The following is a 13,891-nucleotide window of genomic DNA, read 5'->3' on the forward strand; positions in this document are numbered from 1 at the left end:
TCCCCCTACCCAGGATAGAAATAGGGCCTCATCCCTCACCCCAGGATAGAAATAGGGCCTCACCCCCACCCCAGAATAGAAATAGGGCCTCATCCCCCACCCCAGGATAGAAATAGGGCCTCATCCCCCTTCCCCAGGATAGAAATAGGGCCTCATCCCCCGCCCCAGGATAGAAATAGGGCCTCACCCTCCACCCGAGGACAGAAATAGGGCCTCACCCTCCACCCCAGGATAGAAATAAGGCCTCACCCCCCCACCCCAGGATAGAAATAGGGCCTCACCCCCCACCCCAGGATAGAAATAGGGCCTCATCCCTCACCCCAGGACAGAAATAGGGCCTCACCCTCCACCCCAGGATAGAAATAGGGCCTTACCCCCCACCCCAGGATAGAAATAGGGCCTCACCCCCACCCCAGGATAGAAATAGGGCCTCACCCCCCACCCCAGGATAGAAATAGGGCCTTACCCCCCACCCCAGGATAGAAATAGGGCCTCACCCCCACCCCAGGATAGAAATAGGGCCTCACCCCCCCCCCCACCCCAGGATAGAAATAGGGCCTCACCCCCCCCCCCACCCCAGGATAGAAATAGGGCCTCACCCCCCCCCCCCAGGATAGAAATAGGGCCTCACCCCCCACCCCACCCCAGGATAGAAAAAGGGCCACATCCCCCACCCCAGGATAGAAAAAGGGCCTCATCCCCCACACCAGCATAGAAAAAGGGCCTGATCCCCCACCCCAGCATAGACCTCCCACCCCAGGATATAGGGCCTTCCCCCACCCCAGTATAGAGATAGGGCCTCCCCCCACCCCAGTACAAACAGATATACAAACACAGAGGGCCTCACCCTGTGCAGCAGCCGCGGGAACGCTCCATCTCAGGTGCAGGCACAGGAGCAGGAAGCAGGCATCTGACGCCGGGACCACGCGGCCACACGGAGATGGGAGATGGGAGCTTCGGGGCCGTGCCGGCATGGGAGTGCCGGGGCCGCGCCGGCATAGGAGCACCGGGACCCGGCACGCGTCAGGGCCGACCGGAGGATTCTCCGGTACTCCGGTGGGCCAGTCCAACGCTGGACTGACCAGAAATCAAAGGGAGGCACTGTTCATGCTTCTGCATACGTTCAGACAGATTCTGAACCATGTGAGCCACAGTTCACACACAAATAAACGCCATCTATTCCGCCAACTGCGGATAGTGCGACAATTTAGCATGGACTTTACAGTTACGTCTCAATTCGCCATGTAACCATTTTGTGTTATTGCACCCTATTTGTTATTACACTGCGCCTTTTTAAAGATGTTTGCACCTTATTTAACATTAATTTACACCTATACGGCCACAAATAATTGCGTAATAACACACCAGTCCTGACCATACTTAGGAAAGGCAATGGTATTAGTTAATGTCTATACTCGAGTATAGGCCGACTCAAGTATAAGCCGAGGCCCCTAATTTCTCACAAAAACCTGGGAAAACTTTTTGACTCAAGTATAAGCTGAGGGTGGGAAAGGCATTGGTCACAGCCTTCCCAGTATATCGCCTGCCGGAGCCTGCCCCACAGTATATAGCCAGCACCTGCGCCTCAGTATATAGCCTGCCAGCCCATATCCCCCAGTATATAGCCAGCCTCCTTCCCCAATATATAGCCAGCCCCCTACCCCAGTATATAGCCAGCAGCAGGGGACACCGGAAAGGTGAGTTTTCATTTTTAACTCAAGTATAAGCCGAGTTTGGGTTTTCAGCAAATTTTTTGTGCTGAAAAACTAGGCTTATACTCAAGTATATATGTTAATAAGGCTAAAAAAAACCCTGCTTTTGACAAGGGGCCAAAACGACAAAGACAAATGAGGTTCAAAAATAGACTCACAACAAGCGCAAAAAAAGCTCAGATAAGATAAATGACCCCCTATGTCCCTTACTCAGGTATCTGTTGGTACACAAAGCTAGAAACTAAATTGGCTTACCATTTGCAATAGACAGCATGAAAAGGTAACTTTGTCATACTTCTACGTTAATATATCAAAATATATGTATTTTTTTATTTGCAATAGTGAAATATACATGATATGTATTTGATTTCTTTTACTTCCCTTCATAGTGGAAGAGTATAACCAAATTAAGAGATGTGTACAGTGTATAGATACTCAATAGTCCCTTCTGCCCTCTACTCACAGCACAAAACATTACCATTGTGCAGCATATGATGCAATTTGGAGTTTAGTTGGTAACAGTACAGATCAGGCACACATAGATGTGACATCTAGTAACTTATATGTGACGATCAGCTCTTTTGGGTACAAAATACGGAGGCTTTTCCTGGATGTGACTTATTGCTTCTGTATTCACCCGCAGATGTCTTTAGCTCTGCTCTCCACACTGTGCAACTAAAAATATGACAGTCACTTACAGTATAATGTCACCTGTATAACTATGCTGTGCTCCTAAATAATATATATCCTTCACACCAGAACTGACAATACTATGTTCCACACAAATATGAATCCCCTCTCAATTTCAATATTTTATAAAATATATATTCTAAAAACTTTAATAAATCACCAGACCCCTATTTAAAAATAATATGATGTACACAATGCGCCCTTAATAATGGTATATACTCGAATAATTTTTACACAAAAAACTGGAAAACCTATTGACTCGAGTATAAGCCAGCCCCCTGCCTCCCAGTATACAACAAGCCCCTGCTCCCAAGTATATAGCCAGCCCCCTGCCCTCAAGTATATAGCCAGCCCTCTGCCCCCCAGTATATAGCCTGCCAGCCCATATGCCCCAGTATATAGCCTGCCAGCCCCTGCCCCCCAGTATACAGCTAGCGCCTGCCCCACAGTATATAGTCTGACTGCCCCTGCCTCCCAGTATACAGCCTGTAGCCCCTGCCCCCAGTATATAGCCTGACAGCACCTGTCCCCAGTATACCAGGCCCTGCCCCCCAGTATATAACCTGCACTCTCTGCACCCAGTATATGGCCTGACAGCCTCTCCCCCCCCCCCCCGGGTATAGATCCAGCCCCTGCCCCTCAGTATATAGCCTGTCAGCCCCTGCCCTTAGTATGTAGCCAGCAGCCCCTGCCCCCCCCCCCTACCCAGTTTATAGCCAGCCCATCCCCCAAGTATAAAGCCGGCCAAGTATATATGCTCACCCCTGAGCATGCCATGCCTATAAAAAAAATTGTACTCGCCTTTCCGACGACGCCCGCAGGTCATCTTCTAGCTTTGGGTGCTCCGGATCCATCTTCGGTTTCCTCCAGCTCCTTTGGCTTGCGCCAGCACACACAATGACGTCAGCCACTTACCGAGGGACCTGTAGGAACCCAGAGAGGAGCTGGAGGATCCCAGAGAGGATGTGGAGAAACCCGAAGAGGAGTCAGAGGACCGGAAGACGGACCCGGAGCACCTGAAGCAAGAAGAGGACCGGCAGGGGGTATCGGAAAGGTGAGTACAGTGTTCATTTTTTTCTGTGTGCTCAAAAACTTGGCTTATATTTGAGTATATACGGTAATATAGAGCCCCCATTATATTATTACAATACATATTGTGTTCACTGAATGGGGGAAAAAAGGGGGGATGATTAAATATAACATTTATTCAATGATTATTATTTCAATTGAGGATACTATATATAATTTTTTCTGTGTTACCGTTTTTATATTTTGATAGGTCAGGCATTTGGGTTGTGGCTACACCTGACATGTTTATGATTTTTTATTTTTATATCCGTTCTAGGTAAGGGGGGGGTTGTTTTGAAATTTTTTTACTATATTTTAGATCCCCTAGGGTACTTTAACCCTAGGTTGATTAATCCTATCATATATTGTCATACTACAGTATGGCAGTATATGGGGATTTTTCACATGTGCTGTTAAAATATGGCACTGGCACATTGTAAAAGATCTTCAAAAATGACACAGCCTTAGGCCTTTTAAAGAACCTGTGGATGTCATGACGACAGTGTCAGGGTCGCTAGGGAGAATGCTGGGACTTCTGGTACTTCTGCTGGTGCCAGCAGCGTTCTCCGACCCCCGACGCGTATCCGTGCAAACTCCACCTCTCGTCCCGGGCAGCGGCTGCTAAGACCTCGCGCTGTCTAGGAGTTGTGTTCGGAACTGCTGGGACTTGTGTACCTCTGCATGATGCCTGGTTGTTCTGCACCATGAGGGGTTAATTCCCAGAAGCTGTCCAGCTCCTATCAGGTTCTGGAGGTGGAGTTCTGGCTGCATAAATTGCAGCTTCACTAGTCACCTGTGAAAGTGTTTGAAATCCCTTCATCACTCGCTTGCTGCATTAGGTTGTATTGCTCTGTATCTGTGATTGTGTCTTTGTGACCTCGGCTAGTTTTTGACATTGACTCTTTGCTTACTGATTTTGCTCTTGACTTACCCTCTCGTTGTGACTCCGGCTAGTTTACCATTCTTTTGTGTTTTATGTTTGTCAGTCTGTTTGTGTTTCCCTTCCCACACTTATCCAGTGTATTTCGAGTCTTCAAGTAGTCGCCCCACAGTTTAGCGTGGGGGGGCTATAGGAAGGGACAGAGGTTGGGACAAGCTCAGGGCACACTATCCCCTGTCTTCTGTGTTACCCAAACCTAACAGACAGATTGTTGCTCCCGATGATGTCACGGGCAGCGATGATCTAAACCAGGGGCCAGGAACCTTTTTGGCTGAGAGAGCCATGAACGCCACATATTTTAAAATTTTATTCCATGAGAGCCCTAGAATATGCACATGCCCACCAGTAGATAGGTAGCCACAGCACATGCCCACCAGTAGATAGGTAGTCACAGCAAAAAAAAATAAAAATGAATATTCACCTACCTGTGCTCCCTGCAGCCAGGTCCTCAATGCACCCACATTCTTCTCTTTGACCCAGGCTTAGACAATGGCGACTGGGTTAAACAATGGACGTAGCTAGCGGTAACATTGCTGCCTGTGTCCAGTGATCAGTCTAAGAGACACACAGCAGCCATCACTATTTATTAAAGATCTGTCTGAGAGCCAGATGCAGCCAACAAAAGAGCCATACCCCTGATTTAAACCAATATGACGGCACCCGCGCACCGCTGGCTTTTGACTGCCACCAGCAATCGAAGGCTTAACACCCGCATCGGTCCTAGATCTGATCATGTATGTTATTAGTGTGTTATGCAGCAAACATCCGGATTATATGTAGTGGTTTTAGCCCCTGAGCCCTCTCCATACTCCTGTAATCAATGTGTGACGTACACGTTGGTTAGGGGTTAAGTTATGAAATTATAATATGGTATAAATAAATACATGTAATGCAGTATATATACCGTATTTTGCAGACAACCCCCAACTTTTCCAGTTAAAATGTAGAGTTTGGGATATACAATCTGTATATTGTACAAAGGGGACCAATATACAATATATAAGAAGGTAACTTTTTCATACTTTGGAGTATGGAACTGTTTGAGGTGTCATTTTTTGAAAGATGAGCTGACTTTTTAATTGCTACCATTTTGAGGACCATAAGGTTTTTTGATCACTTTAAAAATGTATATGTAGCAAAATGGCAAAAAAAGTGTTGTTTCAGACAATTGGGTGCTATTTTCCATTACGGGGTTAAATATTGGGAATAACCGTTATTATATTTGATACTGTTTATGTACATGTTTATGATTTTTACTGTTTATTAATTTAATATCAGTTCTAGGTAAAGTGGGTGATTTTAATTATTATGATTTTTATTTTTATTATTATTTTTAATTTTCTTATATTTATTTTTACCCTAGGTTGTATGATTGATCCTACCATATACTGCCATACTACAGTGCCATACTTCAATAGGTATTTTACTGATCATTTATGACAATGTGCCACTGATCTTACAAAGATCCGAGGCTGTAATGGCAACAGATCGTTGCTCCTAGATGACATCACGGGGAGCGACAATTCAAGGCAAGATGGCAATTTTTATTAAATGGTCCCAAAATAAAATAATAATAACATTTCATTTCATTGACCCTGTGCGCTTCTGCTTTTTTCAAATGCCAGCTCTGGATCGATGATGTCTTGACGCAAGTAACGTGATGACACCATGCCTTGCTTTGCATCTTAAAGCAGCAGCTCTGCAGATCAAGCATCCAGGCCTGTTTCATAAGTTTTCTTTTTTTCTTTTATTCTGTTGAAGCATGGTTAAAAAGCAATGTCTTCCTTTAATTTGTTCAGTTTCATAAAAATTTTAGTTATTTTCACTTTTGTCAAATTATAGTTATTTCTGTTTCTGACCAGTGTGGGTTTTTCTTTCAATAGACAAGGTGTACCAACAAATTTGGCCACTTATGAAGAAATTCACTCATAGGATTCACTTATATCATTATATGCTTATTTTATATATAAGACATAGTGCCACTGTACTTACTAAAGCTGCATTCATACATTACATTTTTAAAGGGTGCTTACACCTTTTGACTCACACCTCAGTAAAATCAGTAATCTGTAGAGCCCGGTATACATTTACCATATAAACATACCTTTCTAGTTTTCCAGCTATATGCCATTTAAAGAAAACTTTGTTTTTCTCATTCTTTAAATTAATTTGTGGTGCACCAGGGGAGTGGCAATGCCTGCTGGTGCACCCGTTTATCCCTTTCTATATCTTCTTTCTGAAAAATATGTCCACTTGTTATGTTGGGTGCAGCTTAGTGCTTGAAGCATAGAAATAAGGAAATAGGTAGAACAACAGTCCCTGGTGCACTAGTCCCAGTCCCTGGTCCCTTGTGCACTAAGAAGCTCATTTCATCAATATAACTAAACTAAACTATATTTTCACCAAAATGATAGGTCACTGGAAAACAGGAAAGGTATATTTTGAAAGCTTTAAAAGTGTTTTATACATTACTACTTTTAATTGTGTATTATTCGGGAGGTGGTAGACTGCCTTTAAATGCTTATTTAAATGTATGATCCTTCAGTTCTAATATTTAATTCCCCATGGTTATATTGTTGATTGTCTTGATCATTTACACTAGGCAATAATTCTTACATACAAAAGAACAACAATTGCTATAATAGATAGTCATAAACAATCCTTTACTAAAACCCTGAAAACTTGTTTGTTGCAAGCAGCTGTTATTGTTAACCTCATGTTTATATTTTACCTTTAAGTTGAGCATATTTTTTTCTGGCATATTACCTTCGCCTTTATATGTTTGTCCCCTTAATGTTATCTGCACCTGCCTGCATCTTTCACTCAATGCTGTGCAATCTGGTTCTTCAGGTACCTGCCTCCTGCTGCTTGTCATCTGCACCTGCCTGCCCGTCACCCTCTCATTATTCACCTCTAATGTCTCTCTGATATTGTGGTCTCTATAATTGTCACTTTTCTATGCTATATGGTTTTGCGCATTTCCTGTGTTATGATTATAATATTTAACCAGTTTCTGATGCTATCCTGTAAAAACAAAAGTTTATATCGTGATTATATTTGTTATTATTCTAAACCTTGTCCTTCCGCAATTTTGTATGAAGAAAAATGGGTGCATGTTCTGGCTGTCATAGGGCAGGCTCTCTCCTTCCTAGCCACATCTGGGTGCAGTGCCCATGGGGATCCCCTGGCTCACATGGAGCTGGCTCCTAACAGATGGGCGCTTGGATCAGCTTTCCAAATCCTGAATAATTTATTAGGAACAAAATAGTTGAGTCTGTGAACAGGTCCCTCCTTCCTCTACTCTTTGTCTCTATAAAGTGCCATTGAGTGGCAGAGTTTCTAATTACAGGTCAGACAGGACAGGCCCTCCTCCCCGTCACAGTGAGTTATTTATACACCTGAATTACTGTGACGTAGCTTCTGTTGGAAGAAGCAGATTTATTTCACCTTTTAGAAAAGGCTGTATTCACTCAAACCTCATGACCCAGTTTAGATTCAGAGAGAGCCAGACCTATGGGGAGGAGCAATACTGTGGGGGAAAGGACAGAAACTGAGGGGGAGGTTTGTCCGGGTAGAACTCTACTGTACTTCATATGAAACTCATATTAGATGGCTATTGATCCATTAGTGCATTTGCCCAAAATATATTGGCAGCAAAATCAAAAGATAGATAGTTCATTTCTCACTCTCTCCACCTGTATATTTGTATACATGTGTATATGTTTATGTTCATTACTTAAATTAATGGTGTTAGTAAATAAATCGAAGACATGACATCATCAATGACAACCATGGACTCTTCTACCAGGTTAAAAAAAAAGCAATGTAAGTGCTAGATATTATGTACTGCCTCTTGAGGATGAGTGGGGGAAAGATTTGGACAAACTGGGTTCTAAGAGTTCCCTGGAAGTGGCCTCTGCAGTTTGTACCAAGTGAGTGATAGATGGGAGGCGCTGGGCTATGCCTGTGGGTCTCTTTCCCAGCTCCTGTTTGCTCTCCGCTCCCATTGATCAGGCATGTGGAAACATTCCGCCTCCTGTACTCCCATTGTCAGAATCATGTTGCCAAGCTGCAGCTGCCCTCAATAACTTCACCACAACCCCCACCTTTTGGGCACCAACCGGTGCCATTTACCCACTGTCCAGTTGCAGACAGTTGCTAGAGTCTTTAGAGGACAATCCATAAGTTCTCTAACTCATCATGGTATATTTCCTGCTGCAGACTGACACCAAATCATCCAAAAAGTAAAATATAAAAAAAATACTTTCAAGTTACCCAGGGTATTTATTCTGCCAACAGCACTAATGTGGGTCTTTATTTGAGAGATCCTAATGAGATGTTCTAAGATTGGGGTCTTTGTGGGGAGGCTTTCTGGGGGGCTCCAGTATGTTCCCTGAGCTTGAAGGACACTGGAAGTGCTGAGCTCAGCTGATTAGCATAACAATCCCTGCAGATCCTCTTCATCCTGCACTAACGCTGGGCTTTTCAATCCAATTTCCAGCCTCCTTCTTTAGCTGATTACATCAACTGGGAGGAGGGGACTGACCTTAAATCGATGCAGCATCTCCACAAACAGAGTATATAGGTCACCGTGAGATGGATGGAAACAGCTTGTAACAGAGGGGACCAAGAACAGCACATAGTGATACAGAATTACAGTGTGAGGGGGAGGACAATGTGGGAGGGAAGGAGGAAGTGGGAGAACATCAGTGCTTGACCAGGTGATCTTGCAGGTAGAAACTCACAAGTCCTTGAGATACAGCCATATTGTAATGCAGTTCACATTGACAGCTAACAATATACATAGAAATCCACATCCATAACTGCTGAAATTAATAATCAACCATAACTACAATACAGGAAACTGCTGCCCTATATGATGTGTAATGTCTAATGATGACCACAAAAATTGAATATTCTAAGACTGTAAGTTTTGTTAGCTCATGAGAAAATCCTAAATCCTGATACTTTAGACCTTGCTCCCCCACCTGTGAGTCAATGAATTCTTATGAATGCGCCTCTGCTTCCCACATGAGCTCACAAAGCCCTCCCTGCTCTTGTTGTCTGGAATAAAAGCTTCTATTGAGGCCCTCCCTGTAATCTCGGCAGGTCCCTCTTACCCTCTGGAATTCTTATGCGAGGCACGAGTTAATTTCAGTTTGCTAAACTGAGAGGGAACTGTGAAGGGACCTGTTAGCAAGACACATAGTAAAGTGTATATCTGTCCAGCCATAACATTTCAAGACATAGACATCTGTGTGCAATAGGATGATGAGACTTCTTAAGAGGGCAGGTAATATAGACTTTGAATGACCCTCTAAGTACCTCGAGTAATATGATAATGAAAAAACTTTGAAGATAAAACCTGTAAAAGTTTGTTTCATGTCAAACCATTAAACTTGGGTTTTTATTGTTAATTCATCTTATTCAACCTGTTTTACAATTGTCTTCGTTTAAGCACATGTATAAACTGATTTACAAATTACTTGAAGTATTTATAAAGTATGAAAAAGTCTTATTAAACTTGTAAAAAGGAAAATCAAATTTATGCAGGCCTTTAGTGCCAAAAATGACAGCACTATGCCGCGTTATCATATATTTTCTACTTCTGTTTCTGCAAGTTGTAGCTTGACACATGGCAGAAAAACTATTAAAGTGCTATTCCGACAAGCGGATGGTAGTTTCTGGTTTTATTTAAGCCTTAGTGATTCATTACTTTATACCTGCTAAAATAATCTGCCGTATATTTTAATGGCTTAACAATTCTTGTTCATGTCAGGCAGCAGCTTATATAGGCAGTGACTTAGAGGCACCAGAAGACAATAACTGAAAATGAAAAGAGAGAAGATTTTGTAGATAGCTGCCTACAAATATGTTTATCTTTCTGTTAATCTATCTATCTATCTATCATCATCAACCAATCTGTTTCTGCCTGTTTACATCTCTCTACTAATAATAATAATTATTTTATTTATACAGTGCACACAGATTACACAGCGCAGGACAGAGCTTGCCAAATCGGTAACTGACCCCAGTGGGGCTCACAGTCTAATCAACCTATCACTATGTTTTTTGGAGTGTTGGAGGAAACCGGAGGACCCAGAGGAAACCTGCGCAAGCACGGAGAGAACATACAAACTCTTTCCTTCTTCCTCTTCAGAGTTGTCTGAATCCAGCATGTTTCACTTTTAACAACATCTGAAATTATACTGACATCTTCTATTGGGATAATTGTGTCGATTGTTCGAAGTGGTTCCCTATCCGAAAGATAAATCTATTGTTCGGGTACTAATTGGCAGTATTGTATGGGCTAAAATTATTGATTAATCAAATGCTGTGGAACATGTTTGTGCTATATAAATATATATAAAATAATTATGATACCAATTGTGCAAAATGGCAAGTAGGGGCACATTCTCCATTCTGAGTATAAGGCCATTCCTACAGCATATCCATATACAAGACCTATATGATAACTATACTTCCATTAATTACCGCTTCTATAAATATGAATAGTTGGAGTTCTTGCTTTTTCATTGTGGAACACTTATTAAAGGGAACCTGTTACCTACCAACAGTACCTTCTTATGTAATGGGTACAATAACCCCTGGAGGTATTTTTGGCATATTTCTAGGTTGAAGCATGAATTTTAAAAAAAATCATCTTTTATTCTTTTATAAGGCACAGTCAGACAGTCAGGTAGCCTCGTCTCCTGCACTCAGGCTGCTCTGCCAACTCCATGCATCTGACCCAGCCCTGCCTCCTAGATCTATAGGAGGAGAATCATCACAATTAGGAGGCAGGGCAGGGCCAGATGCATGGAGTGGCAGAGCAGATTGACTGCAGGAGGTGGGCTTACCTGACTGCATTGTACTAAAGAATAAAATGTAATTTTTCATTCATGCTGCAACCTAGAAATATGCTAAAAACACATCCAGGGGACATACATATTACAGAAGAAGGTACTGTTTGTAGGTTTTTGGGGTTTAGTGTGGTGACAAGATTGCTTAAACAAGAATTCCTTTGAGAGAAGTAAAATCTATTTGGGGATAGATACCAATACCAATACAAATAGACAAAAATTGGAATGATGGATGTATTCCTGAGGTATGCAAGTTGGGGATAGTAGAGATGATGTTAGTTGCAGAGATGAATGTAGGTATGATATGTGTTTCTGGTGGGGGATGGGGTTTTACCCCCCATTCTAAAGAAGTGGTGACATGAGCACACCAGAATTGATATCCTTATGTGTGTTTTCCATCAGGATTTGAGTTTTCCTTAGCAATCGTTGCTAGCATGTGATGCTCATGAAAAGGTGTATGGAAAACTGCAGCTTCCATCACTACTGTTGTAAATAGTCTTTCCCTCGAGGCTCTTAGCCTGGAGATGGCTTACCATCTTTGAAAGCAATGTCTTATTACAAATGCCAGTTCACCTTTAGTTCTCGGTAGCAATGGCAACATTATTCACTGGGTGTCAGGTTTTAGATGCTTGGATTATCAGCATTTGGCGTTATAATACCAATATAAAAAGCTTTGGTTAAACAATCTTATACATACTTCTCTTGGCATAAATGTTGGTGTACACAGCAAATTCAAATTTGATGTCCCCAAATCAGGGCAGAATACAATCACAAGCATACAGCTTGGTTCACTTCAATAGAACAGACCAAGGAATTGTTAGAATCTTGCAGTTATATACATATTATTTGTTTAAGTTGTATATATTGCACAGAAACTATTTAAAAATATCAATCCCTGTCACCTATAGGGCGTCCAATCTAATAAAATATGCCAGGGCCAGACAAACAAAAACTACCATATCATTTCACATATACATGATAAATAAGATAAAATTAAAGAGGTATTCCCAAGAAGACAAGATTCTTAAATATACTCAGAATATCAAAATAACACAGTCTCTAGTTCACAGATATTTCTTCAACCTGTCTATATCAGTCCTGGTGTTAACAATTTTGGTTGCACCTGGATATGAGCATAAATATTCTGACTATGGTCCAAATATTCTCATGAATAGCTGCTCCTCTCTGCACACTGCAGTGCTCTCTGCCTACTGCCCCTCCCCTGCATTACAAGACCAGCTCAGACACAGGAACTTCCTGCCAACAAGCAGCATGCAGAGACTTCCTCTACTTACTACAGACAGATAAGGTCTATATCTGGGATGGAGGCTTATAGCAGAGCTAACTCTGTGTGTGTTATAGGTGAATTAGCAGAGCTGACAATCCCATTGTGTTTTAAATCCATCTCATGGATCTCGCTAAATAAAAGTGTAGATAAACCCTGTACCTTGATGACCAGCACATTGTCAGCACACAGCATATTATAGCACAGACAGGTCATGAAGTGTCTGCTTAGAGAGTCCCCACCCATACTCTGGAAATTTTACAATGACCATCACTGAGTTATAGGAGCTAAAACAGCAATAAAACGGAGTAAAATTGTAAAGTAAGGGGTTAAAAAGTATCTTTATTGTGTAAACATCACTAGCGGATAAAAATTTTAGAACCTTCTTTCATGGGCAAACCCCTTACTCTACTGATATGCCATGGGCTCAGGCTCATGTAGATTTCTGTTAACACCAGCAGTGCAATTTACTTCCAAAATTATGATGTAGTGTCAATCTGTTTTACACTGGCTACCACCAGTCCCGAATAAACCCAATTAAATATTTTGTGCTGTATCAGATTTTTTTTGTGGTATATAGCTTAGACAGAAATAATATAGACCTTTTATTGAGTAAATCTTAATGGATGAATAAAAAAACAAACTTTACTCTAGTTAAGTTTGTTGAATATGAAAAAATATTGAACTGGGGCTCAACAGCTTCAAGTTACGCCACTGCTTGGTGGTGCCAAAGCACCACCAAGGTCCTATTTTCTTCATCTTCTACACTGAATATACCGCTATCCTTTCAAAATATTAGAGCTTTCAGAAGTCCTAGTGAACACACTACAAGCTACAGAGCAAGGTGAGACTATACCCACACTGCTCACCAACCACTGGAATATACACAGATCTAGAGAGGTTGCCCCACAAGCGCTTATCCCCCATCTTTTTTTGAAAAACCTCAAATAAATAGCAGTTTGCATAGTGAAATGAAGCTATATAGCTAGCTATCATTTACTTTCCTACATAATAGGGCTTACAGAAATTCGGGGGGGCGTCCCGACTGATACGGACTGAGCACGGGATTTAACTTTCAAATTCTGTCGCAGGACAATGCACTCACATGCACCAGGAAGAAGAAGGTGAACTCCGTCGGACCTGAGCGGGAAGCGACACATGCAGGATATCAGGCGTACGATCTTAGTGAATAGCGACACAGTGCATTCGGACAATGCACTTTCGGGGAACTCCATGGACCGGGTAAGTAAAAGTGCCCCAATATGTCTACCTACCTGTCTAATCTATGTCTATTTACTTAATGTCTCTCCAATCAATATATCTAAAGAGACAA

The sequence above is a fragment of the Engystomops pustulosus genome, chromosome 1, assembly GCF_040894005.1.
Source record: "Engystomops pustulosus chromosome 1, aEngPut4.maternal, whole genome shotgun sequence".
Lineage (NCBI taxonomy): Eukaryota > Metazoa > Chordata > Amphibia > Anura > Leptodactylidae > Engystomops > Engystomops pustulosus.